Source organism: Heloderma suspectum, chromosome 5 (assembly GCF_057233095.1).
Source record: "Heloderma suspectum isolate Gila_16-S chromosome 5, 16-S_ref, whole genome shotgun sequence".
NCBI classification, from domain to species: domain Eukaryota; kingdom Metazoa; phylum Chordata; class Lepidosauria; order Squamata; family Helodermatidae; genus Heloderma; species Heloderma suspectum.
This window is the reverse complement of record NC_139462.1, coordinates 22,984,622-23,012,105: the sequence shown is the minus strand read 5'-3', so window position 1 is coordinate 23,012,105 and position 27,484 is coordinate 22,984,622. Positions and strand designations below refer to the sequence as shown.

At 46.0% G+C, this 27,484-nt stretch overlaps 1 protein-coding gene across 1 annotated transcript in view; it reads right to left on the bottom strand.

Annotated features, from left to right (window-relative positions):
• The window catches only part of PTPN13 (protein tyrosine phosphatase non-receptor type 13), a 215,123-nt gene extending 189,414 nt beyond the window's left edge, over positions 1-25,709 (bottom strand). Inside the window, exon 1 of the mRNA XM_084855555.1 lies at positions 25,140-25,709. The gene's annotated coding sequence lies outside the window, so the exon portion shown is untranslated. The remainder of the gene's footprint in view (positions 1-25,139) is intronic.
• Positions 25,710-27,484: the final 1,775 nt, after the last annotated feature.

Sequence of the window (27,484 nt, the reverse complement as noted above, 5' to 3'; positions counted from 1 at the left end):
GCAGGGTGACAATATACAGCCTTGTTGTACTCCTTTCCCAATTCTGAACCAATCGGTTGTTCCATGTCTGGTTCTTACTGTTGCTTCTTGACCCTCATACAGGGTTCTCAGTAGACAGGTAAGGTGGTCTGGTAATATCTCTTGAAGAATTTGCCACAGTTTGTTGTGATCCACACAATCAAAGGCTTTAGCGTAGTCAATGAAGCAGAAATAGACGTTTTTCTGGAATTCTCTTGCTTTCTCCATGATCCATCGAATGTTGGCGATTTGATCTCTAGTTCCTCTGCCTCTTCGGAACCCAGCTTGTACTTCTGGTAGTTCTCGGTTCGCATACTGCTGAAGCCTAGCTTGTAGGATTTTGAGCATCACCTTGCTGGCATGTGAAATGAGCGCAATTGTATGGTAGTTTGAATGCTCTTTGGCATTGCCCTTCTTTGAACTGGAATGTAAACTGACCTTTTCCAGTCTTGTGGCCATTGTTGACTGTTCCAAATTTGTTGGCATATTGAGTGCAACACTTTAACAGCATAATCTTTAAGGATCTTAAACAGCTCAGCTGGAATACTGTCATCTCTGCTAGCTTTGCTGTTAGTAATGCTTCCTAAGGCCCACTTGACTTCGCTCTCTAGGATGTCCGGCTCAAGTTCAGTGACCGCATTATCACGGCTATCAGGGACATTGAGATCTTTCCTGTATATTTCTTCTGTGTATTCTTGCCACCTCTTCTTAATCTCATCTGCTTCTGTTAGGTCCCTGCCTTCTTTGTCCTTTATTATGCCCGTCTTTGCACAAAACGTTCCTTTGAGATCTCCGATTTTCTTGAAGAGATCTCTAGTCTTTCCCATTCTATTGTTTTCCTCGATTTCTTTGCATTGTTCATTTAAGAAGACCTTCTTGTCTCTCCTTGCTATTCTCTGGAACTCTGCATTCAGTTGGATATATCTTCCCCTTTCTCCCTTGCTTTTCACTTCCCTTCTTTCCTCAGCTACTTGTAAAGCCTCATCAGACAGCCACTTGGCTTTCTTGCATTTCTTTTTCTTTGGGATGGATTGAGTTGCTGCCTCCTGAACAATGTTACGGACCTCCGTCCATAGTTCCTCAGGCGCTCTGTCTATCAGGTCTAATCCCTGAAATCTATTTCTCACCTCCACTGTATATTCAGAAGGGATATGATTTAGGTCATACCTGAATGGTTTAGTGGTTTTCCCTACGTTCTTCAATTTAAGCCGAAATTTTGCAAGAAGCAGCTCATGATCTGAGCCACAGTCAGCTCCAGGTCTTGTTTTGACTGACTGTATAGAGCTTCTCCATCTTTGGCTGCAAAGGACATAATCAATCTGATTTCGATATTGACCATCTGGTGATGTCCATGTGTAGAGTCGGCTCTTGTGCTGTTGGAAAAGAGTGTTTGCTATGATCAGCGTGTTCTCTTGGCAAAACTCTATTAGCCTTTGTCCTGCTTCATTTTCTACACCAAGGCCATGCTTGCCTGTTATCCCGGTGATTCCTTGACTTCCTACTTTGGCATTCCAATCCCCTATGATGAAGAGGACATCTTTCTTTGGTGTTAATTCTAGAAGGCGTTGTAGGTCTTCATAGAACTGATCAACCTCAGCTTGTTCGGCATCAGTGGTTGGGTCACAGACTTGAACTTTATTCCCTACCCTATTTTAAACCCCCAGGCTGATTTGGCAGTGTGGGGCATGTAATAAACCAGCCACAAAGCTGCTCAATAAATGACGATGAGTCTCTGCAGTTGATGCAAGTGAACTTCAGTACAGCCCACCAGTAGCTCTTTATAAGGAAATAATCTGTAAAATTCATTATTAAGGTCAATTGAAGGACTGCAATGGTTGAGCATACCAGAGGGAACAGCCCAGCATGCAGCTATCCAGAACATGGAGTTTGGGATGATTAACTTGTTTACTGAATCTCCAGTGGCAGTGCAGCAAGATGCAGAATGATCGGTATCCACAGTTGGGGTGCATTGGAAGGGATCGATTTCCCCCAGACAACACTTTTAAGTTCTTTTCTTCTTCCACAGACTTTACACACCTATCATTTCTGCACAAATTCTTAAGTGGATTATCCCAACAGGCTGCCTAATTAAAGTAACAAAATTCCACACTGTTTTATAGCTTGGACATAAAAGAAGCTACCAGGGGAACATATTCTTCCATGCCACATCAATTGTGGCTCTCCTTCTCTCATCAACAGCACTTATACAATATGGAAATGGCATGGAAGCCCACACCCAGGGCCAGCGTCAAGAGTAGGCATGGTTGGGCACCTGTTGAGGGCCTTCACCCCAGCAGGGACCCACTGACAAGAACCCCCTGGAGTTGCTCCTTCTCTTCACCATTTCAACCTGCTTATTCACCTGCCTCATGTTCCATCCTGGACAATGATGGTGGTGAAAAGGAAGAGCAGTAGATGCCACAGGCTACTTGCTCGCTGGCTCTATGCCTGACCAGCAAGCAAGGGGTAGCAATGGTGAGAAAGAGGATGAGGAGCAATAGCAGCTCGTGTCAAAGGTCGTGAGAAGGTAGACTCACTGAGAGTGGGGGCCCATTGAGGGTGTCTTGCCTAAGGGACCCAAAAAACCTGGAGCTGACCCTGCCCACACCCACTTCTTTGGAGCCCAAAGGAGACATGAGGGAATGAAGGAAAAAGAAAGGGCAAGGGAAGAGCATGCACTATCCCATTAGACCAGAGGTGCGGAACCTCTTTCAGCCCGAGAGCTGAATGCCATTATGAAGAAGCTCTCGGGAGCTGCAATCCAGAGCTGGGTCGGGCAAAAGGCAAAAGGGACAGGGCTAAAATACCAAAAATACCAGAAAACTAGCTTCAAGCTCTTTCTGCCAGCAACTAAGCCCTAGGAGAGGCATTTCAACCTTTTAAACGGGGGAAAACTGCACAGAAACTAGGAAACCATCAAACAATCAGTGGCTCAGTGTGATAGAGTACCTGCTTTGCTTGCAGAAGGTCCCAGGTTTGATCCCCGGCTTCTCCAAGTAGGGCTAGAAAAGAATCCTGCCTGAAACCCTGGAGAGCCGCTGCTGCCAGTCAGTGTCGACAATTTGCATGCAGATGGACCATGACTCAGTATAAGGCAGCTTCCTATGTTCCTACATCAGGCGAAAGGGAGCACAGCCATTTGGAGAACCCCAGAGGGCTGGACTGGGACCCCAGGAGGGCAGGATTTGACCTCTGGACCTGAGGTTCTGCACCCCTGGCAGAAATTGGGGGATACATAGAAGGTAAGAAGTGGAAAAGTAGGAATGGTGTCTCCCACTGACACAAGGATTTTGCTGGACTCTTGAGTACAGATAAAAAGTATTGGGAGGATATGAGGCAATCCAGCAAAATGATGTGTTAATAGCATTTAACTTCAGACTCATGACCAGAGAGTTAGACAAGATGATCTCTAAGGACCCTTCCAACTTTATGATTCTATATAAAAAGGCTTTGCTTGTGGAACTGCTATCCCAGGTGCATGAAAGTCTGCCAAGACGTCAAACCTGCACTTCACAATGAAGGGATCAATGCATTTCCTCATAGTGTCTTAAGCACAAGCTGGTGCATAGCCTCACATATCAAGCATTCTGTTCAGGGTCACAAACACATTTTCCGGCATGGCTCATGTGCTTTAAGAGCTGCATGACAAGCAGAAAACAGTTATCACCCTTCCTTCTGCTGTTCCCTTAGTTCTCCTAGAATGGGACAAATTTGTGGGCTTGGCTTACAGTTGGAATAGGCCACATGGCCAAGAATCTCAATGCACGGCCACTTACTCACATTGTTCCTATCCTAACCTCTGTTTAAGTCATCTTAAACAGAAACATAATGGCAGCATGAATTAAGTTGACAACTTCTCTCCCCACAACTGCCCCCAACTCCACACCACAGGCTTAAGCAAACAATGCAAGCATACAAAACATTACATGTGTGCTATATTTCAATGGCAAGCATTTTATTTATTAAAAGCAGATGTTAATTAGCCCATTCTCCATCTTTAGCAAAGTGCTGGGGATCACAGTTTGTTTACCATTTAATCTTTACAGGCATCCATTACTGCTGCCCTGTTTGCCTAAATACTGTACTGCTGTACTGTATTGCAGCATTGGAAAAGGCCTGCATTCATCCTTCTGTGCAGGGAAGTGGTTCTGGACTTGCATTAAAAGAAGGGAGGGGAAAACCTATGCTAGAATGTAGAATTAATGGCTGGGAACAGGTTCTACTTCATAAACAAGGAGTTGCAAATCAGAGTACCTATACTCTTGGCGATAATGAGATAAGTCACGTTCTGTCTGTTAAATAATGAATATCAACAGCCACATATTCAACTGCTGGCCCTTATTTCCCGACAAGCATAATTAAGAGTTACCCAATCTTGAGTTGCCCAACAAGAGCCAGTGTGGTGTAGTGGTGAGAGTGTTGGACTGGGAGCCGGGAGATCTGGGTTCTAGTCTCCACTTGGCCATGGAAGCTCACTGGGTGACTTTAGGCCAGTCACAGACTCTCAGCCCATCCTACCTCACGGGGTTGTTGTTGTGAGGATAAAATGGAAAGGAGGAGGATAATGTAAGCTGCCTTGGGTTCCTTGCAAGAGGAAAAAAGGTGGGATATAAATGCAACAAATAAATAAATAATCTTAATGCATAACAGTATATACTAGGGTAGCCTGATTCTCCAACCTGGTGCCCCCCAGATGTGTTGGACTGCAACTCCCATCATCCCCAGGCAGCTGGCTAGGGGTGGTGGGAGTTGCAGTCCAAGACATCTGGAGGGCACCAGGTTGAAGAAGGCTGTACTATGGATAGGCAGCCGAGGGCTCAACATGGCACCCGATACCACCTCCAATCTGAAATATCTTCCCACTCCCATTGTGCCCCTCAGCTGCCTCCTCCCACACAAGCTGCGATACAGTGCTGGTCTGCGCTTGCAGGAGAATAAGGTGGTAGAATGGGCTGCCCCGCTTCAGGGAGCAGGTGGTGGATTTGGGTCTTTGAAATGCTCCTCCATGTAAAGAAGTCCCTGCAGTTAGAAAACTCACATGGCAAAGGTTGTCTACCCTTTGCCTGCTGTTCCGGTTTTCTGCTTGCAGGGGGCTTTTAACATAGGGGAGTATTCAAAAGGAAATATGATTGCCCACCTGCAGTCTGAAGTGGTACTCCTACCTAATTCTGCTTGCAAGTGTAGACAGGTAAGGATTCTTCAAGCCACTTTCCTCGTGGGAATGACAGAGGCTTTAGTAGAGCTCTCCATTTTTATTTTTATTTAATACACCTCAGCTGCTCACTCCAGGAGACATGCAAAGAGCACTTTACACACACACACACACGCACACTTACTTAAGGCAGGGTAGGGTCAAATGGGAATCCACAACTAAGGTGCACAGGAGGCTACTCTACCAGAGCTTCTATTGCTCTGGGGAAACTGGAAGGAAAGAAAGCCGGTACTGGTACAGGCCTGGCATGGAGACATTATGAACTGGGAGGAAACCTGGAGAGAGGTTTGGCTTGGCTCGTAACTGCTCTGGGAAGGGATTAAAGAGCCCCTAGTCTGTATCCTGGGCAGAACAGAAAGGACATAATAAGGTGTGATGATGGCATAGTTTGGAAATTGGGGGATGGGGGTGGTTTGGAGTACAGCAGTTCAGGAATTCCAGAGCCATTATATGCTGAGCAAAATCCCTCTCCAAGTTTCAACTTGGCTCATAATGTCTCAGTGTGGTTCAGCTGGTAGTACACATGCTTTGCATACAGAAGGTCCCAGGTTCGATCCCCAGCATCTCCAGGTAGGGCTGGGAAAATTCCTGCTCCAAACCTGGAGAGCTGCTGCTAGTCAGTGTTGACAATACCAGGTTAGATGGACCAAAGGTCTGACTCAGCATAAGGCAGCTTCCTTTGTTCCTAATGCCAGCCCTGTGCCAGTGCCAGCTTTCCCTGCTGCCTATTTCCCCCTACCCATTTCCAAAGCTATCAAGCTGTGATGGGGGAGGAAAGAGAACCAGCAGCAGAAAAGAATGTTGGAAGCAGAAGAATGCTCATCCTAAATTCCTAGAGTTCTCTGGGCAGCCCTGCAACAAGACATTCTCTGGGCAGCTCACAGAACAAAAAATAAACTAAACATACAACAATGCAACAAAACAAAACATAGCATTAAAAATACCAAATAAAATCAAAAACTAATCAAAGACAACAGAGAGCAAAGAATAAAAATCAACAAAGCTAAAATATTTAGAGCTATAACATGATTAAAAGGATCGGGAAAATGTTAAAGAAGTTATTTGCCTGGCACTAAAAAGGCACCAGATTACTTCAGTGCCAGGCAGACCTCTCTGGAAAAGGCAACACCCAAATGAGGTGTCACCACTGAAAAGACCCTTTTACTTACAACCACCCATCATATCTGACTTGGCAGAGGCTCTCAAAGTAGGTCCTCAGACGATGACCATAAGGTTGCGTTAGCTAAAACATGGGAAGAGGTGTTCCTTCACTTATTGAGGTCTCAAATCATGAAGGGCTTTATAAGGTCAAAACCCACAGTTTGAACTGGGCCCAGAAACAAACCGGGATCCAGTGAAGATGACAAAATACTGGCATAATATGTTCATAACACCCAGTCCCAGTTAGCATTCTTACAGCCATATTCTGTAGCAACTAAGGGCACAACCCTATGCATGTTCAGACAGAGAAAAGATCTACAACTCCCAGCATTCCCCAGCCAGCTTTGCATGCATAGGATTGCACCCTAACTAAAGTTTCTGGACCACTTTCAAAGGCAGCCCATCACAACACATTACAATAAATCAAAAAGGAGATTATAAGTATATGGATCACTGAGGCATGGTGTTACCAAGGAGCTCAGCCTCACTGTAACTTTAAGTGTATACCTATTTATTTTATTTATTATTGCATTTATACCCCACCTTTTTTCCTCTTGCAAGGAACCCAAGGCGGCTTACATTATCCTCCTCCTCTCCATTTTATCCTCACAACAACAACCCTGTGAGGTAGGTTGGGCTGAGAGTCTGTGACTGGCCCAAAGTCACCCAGTGAGCTTCCGTGGCCGAGTGGGGACTAGAACCCGGATCTCCCGGCTCCCAGTCCAGCACTCTTGCCAGGTGGGGCTTCCATTCTTATGGATCAGGCCCAGATGATGCAAGAGGTCTTCCTCCATGCCAACGTACTGCCATCACTAGTAACCAGATTAACTCTCATGGGCATTTATTAAGGTTAGGGACCTACCCCCAGATTTGCACAGGGACCTATGTGCTTCTGCACTCACCATCCACAGCAACCCTACAAATATCCTAGATATCTCTTTGCTCCCCTTTTCATCTTAGGGGGAAACCATCCCCTAAACAAATGTTTTAAAATGGAATTTCCAGCAAGAGTACAGTTTGTGCTTCCCCTCAAGACAGAGGTGTTCGCTCTTAGTCAGCTTCCCTCACCCCTGCCTATGAGCACAACATTTTGTTAAACTAATGCAATTTCTAGTTCTCATTGTCACAGACAAAATTGTTACAGCAGCAATGTGAGTCATCAACATTAAATCATCAACATTAAAATTGTATAAAATATCAGAATTTAAACAACAACAATATAAACAAAGAAGGCAGCATAATTCATTATGGTTTTCCATCTCATGATTTTCAGTTCAACACCAAGGTGTTTTTTGTTTTTTTTTAAGGCTAGTTCAGAGCATTCGAGGGCAATATTTTCAAAACAGGTGACTGTAGCATAAAAACAATATGCCTACCAACAGTAGTTTGGAATTCAACATGTTCATGAAAATGATACTTACATTGTATTGCAGTAGAAAACATATAGCTAACCATGGCTCCCGTTTACCATATACTTCCCATGTGACCCACAGTGATGAAATTCTCTGGGTTCTTGAACATAATAACATCCTAATATGTCCTCTGACCAATGGTTTGCCTAACTGCCAACAGAGGTCTGTACTGTGGAATTGTATGTATACTATACTATGCGCTACAAAAGAAATATAAAGGAAGATGGACTGAAGAGTCTAAACCAGGTTAATCTTCAAATAATAGCAAGTCTATTATTATTATTGTTATTATTATTAATGTATTTATATCCCACCTTTTCCCCAATACTGGGACTCAAGGCAGCTTTACAACACTAAAAACTCATACAGTTAAAACATATAAATAGAAATATACAAAAGTCAAAACTATAATTAAATCATCAAATTAAAATTGTATAAAATATCAGAATTTTAAAAACAACAACAATATAAACAATAGTACCAATCCATCATATTCTCACAGGTCCAGATGATCTATCCCCAAAGGCCTGCTGGAACAAAGAAGTTTTCGCCTGCCTGCGGAAACATACCAAGGAGGGTGCCACTCTCACCTCCCTGGGAAGGGAATTCCAGAGCCTTGGGGCTTGGGCAGCCACCGAGAAGTCTATTTGCTTCTCCTGTTATTCTTACAAATACACAATCCATTCTAGATTAAAGATACATGAGTAGATCACCCTTACACAGCAACTTAGTCTCCTCTAGATGCTAAGGCAACTTAGTCTCCTCTAGATGCTTTGGACTACAACCTCCACATGCCCCAAGCAGCATGACCAATGATCACGGCGTTGTAGTCCAAAACATCTCGAGGCCACCAGATTGCCTACCTCTGATTTAGAAGTTCTTTCTCCAGTCACACATCCACGACTTTCTCTTGATCAAGAGGGGCGAGTTATGGTTTTACACAAATCCCAGAACTTTGGCACTAGATAACACCGCATAAATGCACCTCATTGTCCTCTGTAGCCAACCCACCCTTTTAATGGAGCTGGGAAAGAGACTTAACAAGAAACAGGTGTGTATTCTATTAAAACTATTGCATCCATTTCCAGTTTACAGCGTATCATCAGTTCACCTGTAATTTGTACACAGGCAGGCTAACCACCCAGGTTGTCTTTCAATGCTGGACAGCTTTTGACAAACGCCAGACATGTTCAGACATGTGTTTATTTCTCCCATTCTTTCCATCTTGCCCGGAAGCAGGTGCAAAGCAACTACATCATGATTCCGCTTTGAAAGACCACGTCATCAGTGATTTAAGGCCAAATCCAGGTTATTTCCCAACAGTCATCATTCGGACTAATAAGACTTTCCTCATCTCACCCAAAGAACATATTTGTTTTGGCCCTCTACCACTTATCAAAGCAGCACTTGTCCTAATTATTAAGAATAAGACACATGCGGTATTTTGACAAGTGGCTGATGTCAGGGTGGACACTGAGCCCATAGAATCCCAGAGTAGTTCTGATTCTGAGGAAGAGGGGATGCTCCTGGGAGAGGAGCGCACTCATCTTTCCCAGGGCCAACAGCTGACGGAGATTCCTCCCACCAGTATTCCTAGCTTAGATAGCAGTCCTGGGAGTGACAGAGCACGGGAAGCAGACTTGCTGGACGTGCGACGCCGACGCAGAGGGCGGTGCCAAATGGAGGGCGCAGAAAGGAGGCGTAGTGCCTGGTTGGCGCGCAAACAACGGTTGCGCCCAGAGGATCCAAGGGAAGGGGAGGGACTCTCCCTAGCCCTTAAGTTCAGGGTCTGCCAGTGATTCCCTTTCAAACGGGGACCAACTGTTTCAACTTAGGGCATAGGTACTCTGCTGCTCATATCTAGTTGCTAACCGTAGAGTTGTTAAGTTGTAAAACAGGAATAAAGCTTTGAAAAGAATCCCTTTGTCTGTGTCTGGGCTTGGCTACTGGATTAGACTGAGAGAGGCCTCCAAGGAGCCCTTGACAGCTTATTCCTTAGTGGTCAAGTTCAGTTTTTGCTTTTAACAGGCAGGACCAGTTCAAATTTTCACCCTGCGACATTGAACTGGGAGCTCTGACAATGGGAACACAATTACCTTACTTTCTGTACCAGCATGGCAGCTTCCAGACAGAGGGAGTTGCCTGCCTGGTCTCTGCTGTGCTGCACTGCCACAGATGGCTGGAGGGTGGTACTGCAGCTTCCAGACCAGGGTGACCAAGTGACACACAAAGAGCCAATAGGATCCCGTCTGGCCCTATAAAGCTGCTGAGTCTGGTTTGGCTCCTCAGTCTGAGATTCATCTTTGTTTGCTTGTTCATCTGCTTTACCACCGGCTCATTGGCTTGTCTGACCACCTACTGAACCATCTGCTTGCCTCAACGGCCATAACACGGAGATGAGGAGTGGGTCTTGGGATCACTCTCCCCAACTTATAGTGAGGGAAACAAAACAGGAAGGAGCGCAGAAACCTAAGGTCTATTCCCCATCTCACTCCAGTGGCCAAGTGGTGTCTGAACAGGCCATCAGCAGAAGAAACAGCTGGTTTAAGGCCATCAGCAGAAGAAACAGGTGCTTGACACAACCTATTTTCTTCAGCTCTCTATATGATGGTGTGAAACAAGGAGCAGCAAAACATCAAAAACACGTGAAGAGAGACCTCTTCCCATTTAACTTCTATGAACAAAACAAGTAGCCGTATTAAACATCATTTGGACTCGATGGTCTTATAGGCCCCTTCCAACCCTACTATTCTATGATTCATTTCATCCACAATGGAGGAGGAAAACACACTTCTGAGAAATTCCAACCTTCTTTACCAGATGACTGTTAATTATTAGTTAACAGATCACACACACACATCATTAACTTAAGGGGGCCTACATAGAATGCCAGAATATTTTTTTCCTGCACTTTGCTTACACTGTAGGGAAAACAGACAGCCTAGCCTATGGGTGCTTCCAGTCAAAAGACACCATGCAGCTACTCCATCTTTCCCTTCTTAATGGATTTTCTGTGGTAAGAGAAAACACAGAAGCAGCAGTGGGAAAACACAGGAGGATTACAAACAGAAGATGGTGTCATCCGGACCCTGTAAAATTCTATGAATGAGGCTAGGCAATTGATAATAAAAGCCTATCTTTTGCCAGTTTTTTTCATAACGTTTGCATGATGCTATTTCCTTGATTCCCAGATTTTGTTTTTACAAGGCTACAGGTAAATTTGTATCAAAGAGTTACAATGGTACATATGTAGGAAGGACTGGCCATGCAAAACTGATATAAGAGGATGACAGTGTTGGGCCACCATATTTAGAGTGGAGCTCTAAATATCCCACACACCAATCACTGCAGAATGGAAGTGGCACAGGGCACTTTAATTAACCACTACTCACTGCAGTAAGGAGCTTTTGCCATCTGTTTTATTTATCCATATGTGGACGCAAGCGTATTCTACCATACACCATGCAGTACACCGTGCAGGAAGTGGTGTTGGTCTCAAAATTCTGTATCCTGAGAATTTAAGAATTCATTTAAACATCAACAAAAGTATGTTTGTAATCCTGCAAAGATAGATCTGAAAGTATACAGGGAATACCCAGTCAAATCTTACCTAACATTTCTGAAAGGGTGCAGAGAAACAATATATCCAGTATTTAGAAGGTAGAGTTTTACTGCTCTGCATTAAGTCTCTACCTCTTCTCATAATCAGAAGCAACATTATGTAACACATGTAGTTATCTGCAGTTAATTTATGTAATGTAAAATGCCAATAGAAATGAGAAAGTTGGCGATGGGCGAGGTGAAATTACAGCTGCCATTCCTGTAGATCCACAACACTGGCCAAAAGTTTCTAGATGGCAGCAGACATGAGAAGATCTTGGTTTGAATACCCCTGTAGGTGCAATTGTGGTTTTCCACATCACCAGGCAGAAGAGGTGCAGGAGTAAGAAGGGGGCCATGACAAATAGGTTTGAGAATCCTGCTCCAGCTCAAAATCTGCCACAAAGAAGGAAAAGCAACAAGCATAGAGAAAATGTCAGCACAGCTTGCTCAGGATGCTTGGAGTTGCAGTCCAACACATCTGGAGGGCACCAGGTTGGGGCAGGATGCCTTAAGATATATCTTGTTTGGAAATATCTACAGCCAGGGCCGACAACATGTGGCCCTCCAGATGTTTTGGGCTGCAACTCCCATCAGCTCTAACCAGCATATCAAATGATGAGGGATGATGGGAATTGTAGGCCAAAGCACTGGGAGGGCCCACCCCGAACTACAGACTCTGACTATGGGGAAAATGCCTTGAAAAATGCAATTTGGTCTAAATAAAGGGTTGTTTTTGCTTGCATGAAAGATAATGCGGGTTTCCTGATAGCATACAAGAAACTGCTAAAGCGTTTACTTGCAAGTAAGTTCAACTGCACTCAGTGGGACTTACTTAAAAGTGAGTCAGACTTACAAGCACAGGTTCAGGCTGCTAATCATTGGGCCAGTGTGCACAATCACCGCAGCCCACTGTGGCTTATTTTAGCCATGGGGGGTTGTGCCACACGGTGGCAGCCATTTTGAATTTGCAAGCTGTGGCAGGCGGGTGCCACAGCTTATCATGATGTGTGAACCCTGTGCAGGATGGGATGTTGCCGTGGTTAAAAAACCAAAGCAGCCCATGAGTTGTGGGAGGTTTGTTAAGGACAGCAATAGCCCACCCTCACCAGGTTTGCACGTCACAATAAGCTGCAGCGACTGACCACTACGGTTTGAATATTCAAAATGGCTGCTGGCACGTGGTGGCTTTAAATGAGCCACAGAGGGCTATGGTGATCATGTGAACCAGACCATATTCCCCTACCCATCTCCCTCTGTTCTTGGGGTACCTCATCCATTATGAAGCAATTATGCCTGACACAGCTATTCCAGGTCTATATATCAGTGCCTCCTCCAGGAAATGCCAAATTTGAAGGGCAGATGCTGGTCCCTAAATCCTCAGGGATATGAGCTGGAGAGCTTTGATTGGCCACAATTCTCCCGTACATGTCCATTATGTATTTAGGGCAGCCTTCCCCAACCTAGTGCCCTCCAGATGTGTTGGACTACAACTCCCATCATCCCCCCAGCCAGCATTGCCAAGGGACATGTCGATTGGGGGCAATGGGAGTTGTTGTCCAACACATTTGGAAGGCACCAGGTTGGGGGAGCTGGTTTAGGGACAGGCATTTGCCCGCCCTTAATACTTTGTGGTTTGCCCGTAATGACAATGGGTTGAGTATGGGTTATCATTGAATCATGAGTTGTTGTTGAATCATGGATTGTCACTGCATGCAAACCCTGCACTATGATTTAACTATGGGTTGTTAACCATGAACAACCCAGACCTCAGAACCCAACAACAAACCATGGGTTCTCTTCCTGGGTTATTCATGGTTAAGACCCCATAGTTAAACCATAGTGCAGAGTTCATACATAATGACAACCCATGATTCAACAACAACCCTTATGCTGGGTGGGCGTTACATATGAACCAATGGGAGATCTTCACAACAACAGAATGAGAAGTGCAGTGGAGTATTACCTAGATTTCATGGAATTGGCTTTGGTCTGTCAGGGACACGCGAAGCAAGATAAGCTGAATGTAGCGTACCTTTAAAATCTGGTTTTCAGCACTTGAAAGGACCATACTTCCGAGGAGGGGGGGAGGTAGAACTGAATGCCATTAAACTGGCAGGGGCTGTTCAACCAATGACAGAGGCTTGTTTCCCGCCCCTGTCCAGGCTCCCCGCTGCTACTACATTATTATGAATGGACAGCAACTAATTTCCCCCATGTGTAAAGATTTCCTTGAAGAAACCCAAATCCCCAGTTCTCCAGTGCAGCATCTGAAGGCTCCTGAGAGCTCCCCCACCCCAATTTTGTCGCATCCCAGCAATCTGCTGTGGAGTTATTGCTCCCACCCCATTTTCCCCCATGTGTGCACTTTTGCTTATTGCTTCCAATCCGCCTTTCTCCCTTTCTCCTTCTCCATGCTCACAGTGAGAAGCTCCAGGAAATCTGAAAGATCGTTACTGCGATAAAGCGGAGAAGGGACTTTACATAACAGAGAAACTACAGAACATCAAAGAAGCAGAACATGGCAATAGCGATTTAAGAGAGCATCGGTGAAAGAGCATTTTAGGGCAAGTTACTAAAGTTAGCCTTTAACCCTTTCATTGCAGGGGAGCGAGATTTATTTCTTACGTCTGAGGAAACATGCACAGAAAGTTAAAGATTAAAAGCAGGCTACCTAAGGTGACTGAGTGTCCCCACTACCGTGGTAACATGAGGGGTCGCTGCTCTGCTTCTGGGGATTTTCTCAATGGGCGATTGGGGAAACAAGACGGAATGGGGCATCCCACCCCCTTGACCATGTCACTGCCAGGTCACAGAGGCATGGCTAGGATTTAATGCAAGTTGGGGGGGAGGAGGACATTGCACACTGTGGTAAAACCTCCAGGGAGCCACTTTCAGTAAAAGAAAAAAAAGTCTGAGTAGAAGGTGCTTCAGAAAATGCAGCTTTTCAAAAGGGAAGCGGCTGGTTGGCAGCAGACAGGTGGCGACGTCATCTGCCGCAAAGGAACTCAAACTGCTCTAACTATGCACTAAATTGCTCGTGAAGACAGCTCCCAGGACTTTGTGAAACGCCTGTATAACACTGGGATAGCCATGGGATGCATGACAGACCTACAAAGGAAAGAAACAAACCTGAAGAGTTGACACCATAAAGATTAACAGATTTATTGTAGCATAAGCATTCATGAACTAGAGCCCACTTGGTAGAATTTCACAAAGCATTATCTTCAGCTGGCAAATATAAATGTCTATGGGTCGGGGGGGGGGGATATGAATATCAGGGCCAAATGGCCATGAAATGCAAGAGGTGACAATTCTATGTAAATCTCAAATGAATACAGGATAAGCACAGTGAGTATTCACAACATCATTAATAGGTGATAACACAATCACCCTAGCTTTGCGGTGTTAGTTTAAACACCTGCAGTGAGAGAAAACCACTGTCTTGATTAAGGCCTAAACAAATGGAACAAAGCTTCCTGAGAAGTTCTAATTCAACAGTTTCATGGTGGAGTCTCCCTTTTCCTTCACTGAATTATGGCGGGGGGCCCAACTTCTTTGGATTGGTGGGCACATTTCGAATTCGGAGTGCCATGGGCACAAAACGGCTGTTATGTTGGGGAGTGGGGTTACCCATTCAAAAAAATGGTTGCCATGGTGGGCAACTGGTAAGACTAAATGAGAAGTAACTTACTTGCCCAAGAACCTAAGCAGAAGTCAGAGATGGAGTCTGAGCTCCAAAACACAAAACCACTCTTTGGAACCCAAATAAAGATGGTGCTGGAAGGCAGTATTTTTCACTGCAGCATGCCAGCCTCCCACCTAAATTTTTACAAATAGTTAAAAAAAATTATAATCAGGAGGACCAGGGAGCCTGGCAGGCGCCAAGAGAGGTGGGCACACTGGAGACCCCAGATTTATGGTAATATTCAATTCAGTAATAAAGTAGCCTGGGAGATAGAATTTTTCTGCCATTGGTTTCCAAAGGCTGCCATTTCTGATGTCATCCTTGCATCCATTTATTCTTTTGCATAGAACAGAGATTGATCCGTTTGTCCTACACAGAAAGCACTGCTGGCAGATGATAGCATATGTCTCATTGGAAGATGACCAGAACGAGCTCCAGATGTTATTAAGTCCTGTAACATTGTTGCCTGAGAGGATGTGGGAACATAGTTGGCATATGGATTTGTTGCAGGGTCTAGCCCCTGTGTCTGTGTCTCCATTACATGGTCTGTTGTTACTGGTGAACAGCTACTTTAGAATAGGGTTTGGTAAGCTAGGACAGACACACTGCCCAAGGCCTGATGGACTCTACTTCACGAAAGTTTATGCCATAATAAATTGTTAGTCTTCAAGGTGCCAGAAGACCCTTTGTAATGTTTGCTGCAACAGACTAACATGGAGGATAAGGCTATCAATGGCTAGTGGTCATGATGGCTGTATGTTACTTCCAATATCAGGGGCAGTATGCCTCTGTATGCCAGTTGCTGGGGAATATGGGAGGGAGGATGCTGTTGTACTCATGTCCTGCTTGTGGGCTTCCCATGGGCATCTGCTAGGCTGCTGTGTGAACAGAATGCTGGACTAGATGGGCTTTTGGATGGATCCAGCATGGTTCTTCTTATGTTCTTACCAGTCTGAAAGCTGCTGTAACACATCTCTGGACATCACACTGAATCTCAGCAAGAAAAGAAAAGAAAAGAAAAGCTCTAAATGGAAGCTGAATTCCAAGCAAGCTCATGCAAAAATGTAAGTTGCACACAGCATTGTCTTGAGTTCCAACATTTCTTCTGAATACAGAATTGAAAGCAGTCTATAAACACAGGGGTGTGTGATATCCATGTCAAGGTCTATTCTATTCGTTCATCTCTACTTTGTTAATACCAGAGATTATTAGAATTACTGCCGGACAAATATTGTGACTTCTTTGCAACTGTTTCACTCTCACAGTACCTCCATGATCACTATTTTATCACCATCATTCATATATATATTCATGTGTGTATATATATATATATATATATATATATGTATACATCATTCATGTGTGTGTGTGTATATATATATATATATATATATATACACACACACACACACACACACACACACCACCTAATTTGCCAAAAAGCCATCAAGACTGTGCACAGTAAGGGTAATGTTTATGGATCAAATCCCCCCTGCCACACAAACACTTTATTTATTTGCCCTGCTCTCTTGTTTGAGGTGAAAAGAAAAAACGAAGCACACTATGCAAACATTGTGATTAGACAGCTAGTATTGAAAAAGGCAGAATCAAGCCACAAATCAAAGCATAATATGTGAAACAATCAAAGTAACCAACAACCTGAAACAATTCTAGATTTTAAGGGTGCAATCCTATGCATATTTAGATAGAAAGAAGTCCCACAATTTCCAGCATTCCCCAGCCAGCTTGGCTGGCTGGGGAATGCTGAGAGTTATAAGAATTCTTTTGCTCTAAACATGCATAGGATTGCACCCTAAAAGTAATATTTGTCTGCTCATTTCCCAGTTCAAATTGCACAGGCTAAATTCCTGGGGGCTTTCTCTTCTGTTCTAATCCAAAGTTTTGAACCAAATGGGTAGACAAGTATAATCCCATCCTTCTACCAACATCACTTAAGCAAAGCAACCTCGAGCACAGGGACTGAAATTGTGACATTTTCAATATGTGTATTAATTCGTGAGCAAGGGGCCCAAGACGTAGATTACGCTAGATATATCACAGGGCCAAATTGTGTGCTACAATGCAAATGCATGGTCGGCAACACACATTTGCTGAGATAACAAGAATGTGGAGACAGAAGGAGCGCTTAAGCACTCCCATGTCTCCCAATTCTCCAATGCAAAGTAGGGGAAAAACCATAGCTCAGTGGTAGACATGTGCTTTGCATGCTCAATCTCCACCATCTCCAGTTAAAAGGAGTGAGTAGGAGGTGATGGGAAACATCTCTTTCCAGGGGCGGCCCTAGACTAGCTGCAAGCACCTGGCAGCCTAGGCAAACCACGCGATCGGTGCCCCCATCCCCAACCCCCATGGGCAAATATCGGCTGAGGGTTTTGGCAAACTGGGAAACATTTTGCCCCTATGGTCCGTTTAATGAGGAGGCAGCCCCACCCGCCCGCATCTTTGGAAGCAGAAATATTATCGTTTATAATAAAACATGCCCCAAATTGTGTGTGTGTGTGTGTGTGTTTTTGTCAAGGGCTCCTTGAAGGCCTCTCTCAGTCTAATCCAGTAGCCAAGCCCAGACACAGACAAAGGGATTCCTTTCAAAGCTTTATTCTTCTTTTACAACTTAACAACTATACCATTTGCAACTAGATCTGAGCACCACAGTACCTATGCCCTAAGTTGGAACAGTTGGTCCCTGTTTGAAAGGGAATTACTGGCAGACCCCTGAACTTAAGGGCTAGGGAGAGTCCCTCCCCTTTTCCCTTGGATCCTCTGGGCGCAGCCGTTGTTTGCGCGCCAACCGGGCACTACGTCTCCTTTCCGCGCCCTCCATCTGGCACCGCTCTCTGCGTCTGCGTCGCGCGTCCACCAAGTCTGCTATCCGCGCTCCGTTACTCCCTGGACTGCTATCTAAGCTAGGAATGTTGGTGGGAGGAATCTCCGTCAGCTGTTGGCCCTGGGAAAGAGGAGCGCGCTCCCCTCCCAGGAGTGACTGCTCTTCCTCAGAATCAGAACTACTCTGGGATTCTATGGGCTCAGTGTCCACCCTGACAGTTTTACTAAGCACTGTATCAGCACAGAGGGTCTGATAAAAACAACTATGGAGACAAGCACAGCCCTGGAAGAAGGGTCTCGGTTGCATCCTCGGGGTGACAAGGCCAGCAAGGTGCTGCCAGCCCCTAGGCTCAGCCCTCTGAGGGCAAAGGAGGAGGCTGCTCTTGGGGAGGCCTCTCGCTCCCTGCCTCCAACTGGGAGCAGCAGCACAGCAGGAGGATAGCCTGTGTTGACTGAAGGAGGACTGGGTCCCAAAGGTGAGCAGGCAGCCTGACTTAGCCCACCATCCCCAGTTGGTCCCTTGCTCACCTCCCTTCTCCATCACATCCCCCCTGTATGCACATGGAAATGAAAATAATGGAGATGTCATTATTTCATTTATATTTTTAAAATTTGTATTTTTTCCTCGAATTTGGCACAACCACCTAGTTCACCTATATGGGCAGGCCGCCTCTGACTCTTTCTGCCTTAGAGATTGACTGCCAATCAGAACAGACAACACTGAGCTAGAAGGACAATACTCTGACATGGTATAAGACAATGTCCTAGGTCCCTACATGCCTTGGAGTCTCCTCCCCACTCCTAGACAAATCACAGGAACATAGGAAGCTGCCTTATACTGACTCAGACCCTTGATCCATCTAGCCCAGTATTGCCAACACTGACTGGCAGTGGCTCTCCGGGATTTCAGGCAGGAATTTTTCCAGCCCTACCTGGAGATTTGGGGGATTGAACCTGGGACCTTCTACACGCAAAGGAGATGCTCTACCACTAAGCCATGGTCACTTTCCCATTAGCTTTGCAATGGAAATACAGGGTTAGACCAGCCACTACTATACCTTCCGGCACCATAAGCATTTTGTACAGGAAACCCACACGAGTTTCACATAACCTGCGTTCTGCGAACTGGGATGGAGGTGGTGAGGGTAGTGGGGAGGAGTTTTCAGAACACACAAAAAATCTGTAATTCTATTCCAGAAAAAAGAAAAGAAGGGAGTGGGTGGGGAATCCTTTCATTAGATAGCACATGCTTTGTAAACTGCTGACGTTACAGAACACAGGAAGGAACAGAGGAAACTGGCCTATACCAGGTCTGACTATTTACCCATAGACGCAAATACTGTCTGCTTGGACAGGCAGCTGCTTTGCAGGGTCAGAGGCAGAGAGAGATTTTCCACAGCATCGGCTACATGATCTTTTAAGCCGAAGATTCCAGGCATTGAACCTGGGACCTTGTATTATGGGCCATAGCTTAGTGTGATAGAGCACACGCTTTGCATGCAGATAGTACCAGGTTCGATCCCTGGCTTCTCCAGATAGGGCAAGGAAAGAATCCTGCCTGAAACCCTCGAGAGCCACTCCCAGTCAGTGCCAACAATACCGGATGAGATGGACCAATGGTCTGACTCAGTATAAGGCAGCTTCTTATGCTCCTATGTTGAATGCAAAGCAGTGTAATTGTGCAAGGTGTCTATATAGACCAGGGATGGGAAACCTCTTTCAGCCCAAGGTGGGCCGAATTCCATTTCAGAGAATTTTTGGGGGGCCGCATTCCAATGGTGGGTGGAACCAAAGGCAAAAGGGGTGGGGCCAAAATGCCAAAAATACTAGCCTATTTTAGCTTAACACTCTTTGTAACTAAGCCTTAGGAGAGGCACTGAAACCTTTTAGAATGGGGAGGAAATGTGAAAAAGCTGGAAAACTGCCAAATGATCGGCGGTCAGGGGAAAGGCTGCATGGCAAGGAAAGGGGTCATGCGCATCTGGGGAACCCCAGAGGGCTGTATTGGGAGCCCAGGGGGCCCAGATTTGGTCCAGGGGGCTGAGGTTGCCCAACCCTAATATAGACACCTTTCAGAATACTGAATATTTTTTTATCATGATAACTCTGGATGAGCAACTTGAGTGGCCAGCCCACCACCTGCATTATTTTGCCAACCTTTCATGTTAACTTAGCTGCTGTTGTTTTGCAAACTGTTTGGAGGACACGCAGTCCTCTGCTTTATAATTCCTTAGAGTGGTCTTCCCCAACCTGGTGCCTTCCAGACGTTTTGGACTTCACCTCCCACCAGGCCCAGCCAGCATGGCTACTGTTCAGGAATGCTGGGAGTTGTATTGTAAAACATCTGGAGGACACCAGGTTTAGGAAGGCTGCCTTAGATTGACTGATTGCATTTATATCCTGCCTTTTTTCCTCCAAATAACCCAAAGTGGCATACATAATCCTCCTCCTCTCCATTTCATCCTCACAACAACCCAGTGAGGTAGGTTGGGCTGAGAGTCTGTGACTGGCCCAAAGTCACCCAGTGAGCTTCCATGGCCAAGTGGGGATTAGAACCCAGATCTCCCAAGTCTCAGTCCAGCACTTGAACCACTACACCACACTGGATAATGTGGACTTCTTTTTTTATTGGCAGACAGTACTCAGTACCCCCTCCCCCTAGCAGCGCCCAGGCCATTTTGCTTTTTTTAACCTATTTCTTCATCGCAGGGTTCCAAACACCTAGGGGCAGAGCTACATGGCACAGGTGATGACAGGGATGGGGCTACGCAGTGAGGACCCATCCCTGCTCATGTGTGGTATTTGCAACTTTGCGATAGCGCCCAAATAAGGCTTGCATGTCGTTTGATTCCTGTGCAAGAGCACACATCCAGCCATTTTCTAAAGGGGCGAAGAGCACCACTGGCAACCCCAGAACAAAGCTTCCTTATCCCTATGGCACAAATCCAAAAGAGCATCCAACCTGCAGGCTGGCAGTTCCCCATGAGTGTTTTACATGCAGAACGGTTATCATCTGGGCCAGTGTCAAGGCTGGCATTGCCGAGCACCTGCGGAGGGCCCACTTACAAGAGGCCCCTGGAGTTGCTCCTCTTCAATATTACTTCCTTGTATAGCTGCCTCTACCTCTGGCCCAGACAACGGTGGTGAGAAGGAGGAGGAGCAGATGTCACTGCCTATGTGCTCCCTGGCTCTCTACCTGTCAAGCAAGCAAGTGCGAGCGATGATGGGAAAGAGGATGAGAAGCAAGGGCAGCTGGTGACAATGGCAATGAGAAGGTAGAGTCACTAAGGGAGGGGGCCCATGGAGGGTGTCTTGCCTGAGGCCCTCCAAAACCTGGAACCACCACTGGTTATCATGTTAATGCCACTGGTTACTTGCAAAAGTATCACACAATAGCTAAAATGAGCTGACTGCATGCTTGCAGGGAAGCTGTGGAAAAGCCCTAATTATGCCCAGAATAAGGGTGGGACTAGGTGGAGCTAGATATTATGAGGGAAACCCAGGGCTCCCTTATAATGCCGGTGCATGTGTGGGGGGTGACAGTTGCAGGGGAGAATCAGCAGGAGGGAGGCCTGTGGTGTCCCGGAATGCCTGAGCCTCACTCCTTCCACAAACACACACTTGCCTAAAAAAAAATAAATATCGATCCTGAGGCTAAGGCATAGATGGCTGAGAAGCATGCCGTCTAAACCTGGGGTGGGAGAATAAAGGGTCACTGGTGGTGGTGGGAAAATGTTTAGTGAAGACGAGTTGGCAGGGCCAGAGTCAAGGGTAGGCATGATTGGGCATCGGCTGAGGACCCACATCCCAGCAGGGGCCCACTAACAACAGCCCCCTGGAGTTGCCCCTCCTCTTCACCACTGCAACCTGCTTGTTCACCTGCCTCTCACTCTGGCCCAGGCAACGGTGGTGGTGAGAACAAGGAGCAGTAGATGACACTGCCTACTGGTGAGAACGAGGAGCAGTAGATGACACTGCCTACTTGCACACTGGCTCTATGCCGGCTGTCCAGCAAGGAAGGGGTATTATTATTATTTATTACATTTCTATACTGCCCAATAGCTGCAGCTCTCTGGGTGGTTTACAAAGATTAAAAACATTAAAAATACAGTATATGGAGATTAAAAACTATTTACATAAAAACACATGAACAGACAATATACACAAAAGAAACATATATCTAAAAGAACCTCAAACAACAATCTCAAAAACAAACAACCATAACTATAAGACATTCCAGGATCGGTTAAGCACTTATCATATACTGCCAAATGCCCAAGAGAAGAGAAAGGTCTTAACCTAGTGCTGAAAAGATAACAATGTTGGCGCCAGGGAGGCCTCATCGGGGAGATCATGCCATAATTTGGGGGCACCACCAAGAAGGCCCTCTCCCTTATCGCCATCTTCCGAGCTTCCCTCAGTGTAGCCAGCCAGAGAAGGGCCTTAGATGTTGAGCGTAGTATACAGGTAGGTTCGTGTTGGGAGAGGCACTCCATCAGGTATTGTGGTCCCAAGCCATGTAAGGCTTTATAGGTTAAAACCTGCACCTTGAATCGGGCTTGGAAACATACAGGCAGCCAGTGCAAGCAGGCTAGAGTCGGTCTTATATGTTCGGACCTTCTGGGCCCTTTTATCAATCTGGCCGCTGCATTTTGCATGAGCTGCAGTTTCTGAACTGTCTTCAAAGGCAGCCCCACATACAGTGCATTGCAGTAATCTAACTTGGAGATTACCAAAGCATAGACAACTGAAGCCAAGTTACCCCTGTCCAGATAGGGCCGTAGCTTGGCCACCAACCAAAGTTGGTAGAAGGCACTCCGTAGCAATGATGAGAAAGAGGATGGGGAGCAATAGCAGCTGGTGACAATGGCAGTGAGAAGGTAGACTCACTGAGGAAGAGGGCCCATTGTGAGTGTCTTGCCTGATCCCCTGGAGTTGCTCCTCCTCTTCATCATTACATCACTTTGAGGGCCCTCAAAAACCTGGAGCCGGCACTGAGTTGGGAACCCAGAGACTATAGTGTGAGGGGAGTGGGTGGTGAAGGAGACCCTATTAGTGTCCGACAAGTGTCAGGATCTAGGAGAAGGAGCTACCAGAATGCCAGAAGACAGCTGGCAATATTTCAACCATGGCACCCAAATGCTGTGTTTAATTAAAGTCCGTATTGCACAAAGTTATCTAGTCCTGATCTGAAGTCTGCCAGGAATGAGAAATACACCACCTTCCTCCTTGGTCAGTCAGTCTACATGGCCAAACAGTGTAGTGTTACTTTGTTCAATATGTCTTAAATTCCTCCAGATGCAAACAGTCAAAACATCAGCAGAAAATTTTACATGTTATCACTTTCTCTTTCTCTCTCCCTCTCCCTGCTCCAATAAACCCCATCATTTTGCAACCACAATCTAGGCCATGTTTCAAGTACGGGAGAAATACATCACACTCACTTCATAAAGAAGGAGTTTTAAATACACCAGGAGTCAACAACCAGCTGTGGCCCCATAGTTTTGGATGCCTTACATTTAGGAGTCTGGGATCCACCCAGCAGACAAAACCGGTTGCCCCATTTTAATTCCCAGCAAACCAGAGTACTACAGAGAGTGGTTCCTGGCGGTTCTCTATGAAGTCACTGCCTTTGTTGTTCTAAACATGCAATTTAGAGAGAATGACACACTCACCAATATGAGAGAGATTATGCTGTGGTTTTGCGGAGGTGTTGATTGTAAGCAGATAAATATCAAATGAAACCCGTATTATTTCTCATGACTTCCCCAGTAGATTTATCCTTCAATTCCCACTTTTCTCCCACAATAATCTTTTCTCTCCCTCCAGATCTTAACTGACTTTAACAGGATCACTGGTGTGCAAGAGATTTGCAAGCTGAGAAGGCTATCATGCCAAGGTCCTCAGAAGAAGATTCCACAGGAGTTACTGGGAATGATTCTCTCCGGAAAAGTTTTGCATCTGGGTGTCTCTCAGTGTTTTAACTTTCCAAGTTCAACTCTTAATCCAAATGTTTTTCCACATTTGCAGCTCTATAAACCTCAAACGTTCTGCTCAATGCTGAGGCTTTTGGACAGGAAGAAGTGGGAAACCATAATAACAACAGCAAAACAGCTTGCATCAGATTCTCGTTCCTCCCTTGCATTCTTCTGATGAGACACCACATTTTCCACCATCATTTGAGAAAGGGAGAGAGAGAAACAAGGCAAGCAAGTCTGCCATTTGAACAAAACTGACACACAAAATGGAGCTGTGGGAGAAAAAACGTTCCCTAAAATTCCGTCTTCCTTCCAACAAGCACCTCTGAACGGAAGTCTCTTTACAGCCTATAACGCTTTCACTCACAACTTATAAAGGATCATCCCAACTCTGGGCAGAGATGGGCCCAATTCATGTACCTCTACCCTGACCTTTGCACCCTTATCAAAGCAAAGAGGTAAAACTTATATCTAAATGTTCCACAGTGAGGCAGGTAAGCATGAAAAGGGATGCTTTACATCTCCAGCACACTCCGGGAGAGAGCGCAGGACAGGAAGGCCTGGCGTGCTATGGTCCATGGGGTCACGAAGAGTCGGACACGACTGAACGACTGAACAACAAAACAATGCCAGCCTTATGACTTTTCCTTGGGGACTTTCCAAATGCAGCATTTCTCTAGCCGGCCGTGCTGTCTCACAGGTGTCTTTCCACCATGCACTATCTCCACCGCAGTGGAATACAGATGCCACCCTAACAGTACCACCCCTTCAAATTCCCGACAACTTTTTTTAAGAACAAGAAAACCAACCAGGGCTAGGGGATGAGTTTCCTCCTCCACCGCCCCCATCCTCAAGAACAGCCTCAACCCACCGCCTCAGAGCACGGGGTGGCAACGAGGTGTGCGTGTGTGTGTGTGTGTGTGGGGGGGGGAATTCACCAAACACATGCAACCCTTCAAACTTTCATTCACCAGCATCCATCAGCGGACCAGCACGCAACCAACTACGCGTCTCCTCATTAGAGATGGCCACACACAGACGCCAATCATGCAGCGCATGGGCGTGTGAGTGAGTGCGAGGGCTAGGTATTGGGGGGCAGAGACAGCAGTTCGATCTCCCCCCCCTTATATCCGATGGAACCCAAACAATCATTGTTAAATGCCAAAAAAAGGACATCCGATTCCGATCCCCCCCCCCCCCGAGGAACATATGCAGACTCCACTTACCAGCCGCGTTGAGTTAAAAGCCTCGACGTCGGTGTGCCGGGAACGGGGAGGGGGTCTCTCTTCTCTTCCCTCCCCCGCAACGGGGCTAACTGCACTCTGCAGAAGAGTCCAGGGAGGGGAAGCACAGGGATCGGGGCCGCAGCGGCATCTCCCCCGGCGGCTATTTCGCATGCCCCGAAGCCCCCATCTCTCCTCTCCTCCGCGCGCCCCGTTTGTTTGCTGGGCGAGGAGGAGGAGGCAGCTCCAAACGCGAAGTCTCTTCTGCCTGGACTAGCAGCGGCGGCGTCTCCTGATAATAAGCGGGCAGGGGCAAGGCAAGGCAAGGCAAGGCTGGCTTTGCCTCTCCCTCTTTTCCTTTTTTGCGCCCCCCGCCCAGCAATAGTCCCGGCAGCGCGCGCGCGCGCGTGTGTATCTGTGCGCCCGCGCGCGCCCGTCCGTCTCTAACGCTGCGGCCGCCTCTTCAGGGTTGCAACCATTGTAACCGGCCGCGCAGCCTCCTCCGCCCGCCCGCCTCGCCTTCGCTCACGCCCCTCCGGCGGCAGGGAAGCTGCTGGCACAGGCTCGTCGGGATCCCGTCTCTCCCGCTGGCCCGCCCCGTTCGGGGGCCCTGGCAGGTCTAGCCGCGCTCTGGTTACTAAGCCAACCTCAAGGCCTGGTGGTTGCTGCTGCCGCCGCCGCCGCCGCCGCCGCCTGCTTTTTCCTTCTTAAACACCCGGCTGGAGAAACTCATCTCCCCTACTATACTTTGCATTGGCTCCTGCAGGCTTTAATGATGATAATGCTAAAGATGGTAATACTTTAACAATAAGCATTTTTATGTCGTGATTGCGTTTCTGTATCTCCCTTTAGCAGAAGTTGTCCCGGGTGATTTGCGCCAGACAGAATTTAAAACCAGAAAAGACAACACCAAATATATATAAAAACCGAGAGTTTAGAACAGAAAAAAAAAAAAAAACAAAGTTGAAGAAAATCACCAACAACCACATAAAAGTCAGCAGGAGTGCAAAGATCTAAAATGCACTGACACTTTTTTTAAAACTGGAGGTCTAAAAAGCCTGGGAAAATAAAAGTGTATATTATTAATAATAATAATAATAATAATAATAAGTATTTTCACCCTGCTCTTCCTCCCCCCCCCCCCCAGGGCTCCCTGAGCGGGTTACAAAAATCTTTAAGACAGTCCCTCACCTCAAGCTTACCATCTAAAAGACACCACACAAAAGGATTGGGGGGGGGGAGCAAACTCGGCCACTAGTTCTTCGTTACAAAGTTCTTACAAGGCTGCAGTTCTATGCGCAGTTGCCTGAGAATAAGCCCCACTGAACGCATTGGGACTTCCAAGTAAACATGCATAGGATTGTGTTTCTGTGTTCCTTCTGGGAGGGAATTCGGTGGGTGCAAGCCCCCTGCAGCTCGTCTTTTTCTCATGGACAGATGGAGCAAGGATGGTCTTCTCCTTGCCATGAAGTTCTTCCATACATACTATTAAGTACTAATGATGATAAAAATACTACCCAAACCCTATGGATGTTAACTTAGAAGCTCCACTGAATTCAGTGCTTCCTTTCGCACAACCCCTTGGTCCCTACATCCTACAGCAACTAAGTCTAAAGATGTGTACTGAAATAAATAACGGGGGTAGTCTGTTGCAGCAAAAACAACAAAGTGTCTTGTGGCACCTTAAAGACTAACAAATTTATTCTGGTATAAGCTTTTGTGGACACCGTCCATCAGATGCATGAAGTGTTAGCCTCAAATTGGGCGCGGCGGGGCAAAGAGATGTAAACTGTTGTCAGAAGAAATTGAAATGCAAAAAGTAAAGGCGGTGATAATTACCTTAACAGCTGCATTCACAAAATGGGTGATGATTACACAGACATCATTACTGGTGATCCGGTAGACATTGTCTATTTGGACTTCCAAAAGGTTTTTGACAAAGTCCCTAACCAAAGATTCCTGAGCAAACTTAGCAGTCATGGAATAAGAGGAGAGGTCCTCTTATGGATCAGTAACTGGTTAAGAACAGATAGTAGGAATAAATGGTAAATTTTCCCAATGGAGGTAAGTAAATAGTGAGATTCCACAGGGATCTGTATTGGGAACAATCCCTTTCAACTTGTTCATAAATGATCTGGACTTAGGAGTGAGTAGTGAAGTGGCCAAGTTTGCCAATGACACCAAATTATTTAGGGTGGATAAAACAAAAAGCGATTGTGAGGAGCTCCAAAAGGATCTCTCCAAACTGGGAGAATGGGCATCCAAATGGCAAATGTGGCTCAGTGTAAGCAAGTGTAAAAACTAAACTCCCAACTTCAAGAATAGTCTTATGGGATCTGAGCTAATAG